Source organism: Dipodomys spectabilis, unplaced genomic scaffold (assembly GCF_019054845.1).
Source record: "Dipodomys spectabilis isolate Male_0828 unplaced genomic scaffold, ASM1905484v1 ptg000641l, whole genome shotgun sequence".
NCBI lineage: Eukaryota > Metazoa > Chordata > Mammalia > Rodentia > Heteromyidae > Dipodomys > Dipodomys spectabilis.
Genome location: NW_024871318.1, coordinates 217,664 through 221,588, shown reverse-complemented (window position 1 = coordinate 221,588; position 3,925 = coordinate 217,664). Strand labels below are relative to the sequence as shown.

The window sequence follows — 3,925 nt, the reverse complement described above, 5'->3', positions numbered from 1 at the left end:
GAGTAGAAAAAAACGATATTTAACAGAAAGAACAGTGCTGGAGTAATATCAATATCAAATTCCAAAATCTACTACAAAGCCATAGTAAACAAAACAGCTTGGAACTGGCACAAGAACAAGCCTCGAGACCAATGGAATAGAATTGAAAACCCAGAAATGTACCTACAGACCTGTAGCCATCTAATATTCGATAAGGAATCTAAAAAATAGAACAGAAGAAAGACAGCCTCTTCAGTAAATGGTGCTGGCACATTTGGTTAACTACTTGTAGAAAACTAAAGCTAGATCCTTATATATCACCCTGCACAAGAATCAACTCCAAACGGAACAAACACCTCAGAGTTAAAACAGACAGTCTGAAAACATTACAGGATGCAATAGGAGAAACTCTAAGTCTCCTTGCACATCCCAAAATTTTCTTAATAGAGACTCAGAAACACAACAAATCAAAAAAAGTTGGACTTACTGGATTGCATGAAATTGCAGAGCTTCTGCATGGCAAAGGACATAGCTAGCAAGATCAATAGAAAACCCACGGATTCGGAGATCTTCATTAGCCATACAATGGACAAGGGTCTCATATCTAAAATATGCCTAGAACTCAAAAAACTATGTTTTCATAGCATCATTTACCATAGCTAAGATATAGAACCAACCCAGATGCCCCTCAGTGTATGAATGGATCAAGGAAATGTGGTATATATACACAATGGAATGCTTTGCTTCCATCAGAACGAATGACATTGTCCCATTTGTTAGGAAATGACAAGACTTGGAAAAAAAATATGTTAAGTAAGCCAGGCCCAAAGAAACAGAGGTCCTATGGTTTCCCTTATTTGCAATAACTAGTATATGTCTGAGTCAAGCAGGATAGGTCAGATAAGCTGATGTTAGGGAAATATACCCAAAGATAAGTATTCAAATGATTTTTCTTTAATCCAATTGTTTCTAATATATTTATGAGATGATTTCTATGTTGCTTTGTATGTCCCTCCCCCAAGGTTTAACGCCTGCTTTCACTGTATTTTATGTTGGTATAATTTTTGGAGGGGAAGGGAAAAAATATCATTTAAATTGGGATACAGTTGGACCCATTGCAACAATGAGATATACAAGTCGTTATGTCGTAAAACGAACTTTACAACGTTGATGGGGGAGAGGATCAGGTGTCAAAGCTAGTGGGAGTTTGGGTAAGGGAGAGGAAGGGGAAACAAAAAGGAGGCAACAATGCTTGATAAGAAAGGTATTCGTTATTTTGCCCATGTTATTGTAACTCCTCTGTACAGTATTTTCACAATAAAAAGAAAGAAAATGAATTACACTTCATATATAAAAAATGTTCTGTGCTCAATTCAGCAGGAAATACACTAACATTGGAACAATACAGAGAAGATTAGAATGGCCCCTGTGCAAGGATGACATGCAAATTCTTGAAGTGTTCCATATTTTTACAACAGGTGCTGGAGGGTATGTTGACAGAAGGGAACCCTACCGAATCCTTGGTGGGAATGTAAACTTGTTCAACAACTTTGGAAAGCAGTATGGAGGTTCCTCAAAAGGCTCCACATAAAGCCCCCCATGACCCAGCAATCCCACTTTTGGGCATTCACCCAAATGATCACAAACAAGACCACAATAAAACTAACAGCACAACTATGTTTACTGCAACATTATTTACGATAGCTAAGGTATGGAACCAATTCCGATTCCCCTCAATTGATGAATGGAGCAAGATAATGTGATAGATAGATTAGATAGATAGATAGATAGATAGATAGATAGATAGATAGATAGATAGATAGATAGATAGATAGACAGACAGATTCATTCTATGCCTCCATCTGAAAGAATGACATCACTCAATTTGTTAAGAAATGGAAAGACTTGGAAAAAAACTTATTAAATGAAGTAAGACAAGTCCAAAGAAACATAGGACCCCTGCTTTCCCTTATTTTCAGTTACTAATATATGTCTGGGATAAATAAAAAAGGTCAAAAGCTATGTGCATATGACTAGATAAGGTGATGTTAAGGGAAATGTACTCCAAGATATTGACACAAGTGGTTTTTTTCTTTCGTGCTATTGTTTTTAATGGACTTACAATGTATGATGTGATTTTTTTTGTTTCTTTATATGTTCCTCCCCCACTTTATAACACCTGTTTTCACTGCATTTGAAGTTGGTGCACCAATATCTTATATATATGCTTCTCTAATTTGGGTAGGGGAAAGGTAAAAACACAATGTTTAAATAGGGATACAGGTTGACCAATTGTAACAATGAGATGCACAAGACATTATGATGAAAAATGAAGTTTATATTTAGGCAGGGTGGGGGAGACGGGGAGCAGAGGCTACTTGTGGAGGTTAGAGAGAAAGGATTGTGGGGGGAAATAAAGGAGGAGGTAACAATGCTTTTTAGGAAATGTACTCATTACCTTTCTCATGTAAATGTGACCCCTGTGTACAGTTATTTTTCCAATAAAAATGTATGAAAATGATCTGAGAAGGAAAAGTTTATTTTCCCCATTTTCCCTATATAATATCGTTAACAAAGAAATTAATGCAAAACACTTACATGAAAGTATTTTGCAAAAGTGTGTGTGTGTGTGTGTGTGTGTGTGTGTGTGTCTGTGCACACCCGTGCACATGTGAGTATTCTTGCATTTGTGTTGGCATGCTCAGAGTTTGAACTCAGGACTTCAAGGTCTTGCTAGGCATTTCCTCTCTAGATTGATGAGGTTCTATATAAGCTACATCACCATTCCTGGCTCTTTGGTAGTTCATTAAAAGTTTTGAAAAATAATCTTATGAATTTTTTTTTTTGCTCTGATTGTCTTCCAACTGTTATCCACAGATCTGGCGCTCCTGAGTAGATATCCCAAGTAGACAGGATTACAGGTGTGGCCATCCAGCACAAGGCTTTAAAAATAATTTTAAAAGTAGTAAAATATTTACTTCACGGGAGCCTGTTTTATTATCTACTAATTTTAAAGCATTTTGCACTGATTGTATGTGAATTCATTTCGCTTCTGGATTCTTAAAAACTGTAAGTGATGATATTTGAAAGTTTTATTACTTTTTAAAAAGGAAACGAACTATGGGACAGAAGAAATTTGCCCCTCCTTGGACCTCAATTTATGCGCTCAGTTCTGTGGATGATAAGCCAATGTCACCAAAACAATCTGGGTTGAAGACAAAATGTAACAGAAAAAAATAACCATGGGCATTGCTATGCTATTATTTCTTGGATAACATGAATATTGAATTGAGAGTGTAAGAGAATGGAGAGATTTTACTTATCATTTTGTATTGCTGAAAGACTGTTGGAAACTTTAACTCATTTCCTTCCTCACTGTGTGTCTTTGGGCCATACAATTCATGCCTTTAATTACAATTTTTCCCAACATTAAAATGGCAATAACATTAGCATTAAAGCAAATTTTATCTTAAGAATTAAAAAATAAAACTTGTGAAATACTTAACATAAAATTCTATGAATGAGCTTTGAGTTTAGCCAGCAGTTTTTTAAAATACTAAATAGAACGCAATAAGTATTACAGAAACCATTACATGTAGTGAATAACCAGATGTAATGTTATCTATTTACCATGCTCTGCTTCGAAGGAAGCCAGATGGATAACTTCCCATGCTGCACATCAAGTTGATTATCTTATGTCTTGGTAGTTTAAAAATATCAGGGACAGAATCATGAAGTAATGTTGTAGATTGAGGTTAAGTCCATATAAAAAAGTACAAACCTGATAAAACATAAACATATCTCAGCAGTATATTGTTTTTTACATCATTTAAGTTACATTGTAAAGATAGGGAAAATCTAGCAGAATGAATTCTCTTTTTGATATATTTTCATGGGTCCTAAGAAGGATGAACTCTTTCCTCACTCTTGTAGAGGAATCATCAGA

At 35.4% G+C, this 3,925-nt stretch overlaps 1 non-coding gene across 1 annotated transcript; it reads left to right on the top strand.

Annotated features, from left to right (window-relative positions):
* The first annotated feature begins 1,339 nt into the window (after window positions 1-1,339).
* LOC122101218 lies at window positions 1,340-1,450 on the top strand. Its single transcript, XR_006146339.1, has one exon. It is a non-coding gene; the product is annotated as a U6 spliceosomal RNA (small nuclear RNA).
* Window positions 1,451-3,925: the final 2,475 nt, after the last annotated feature.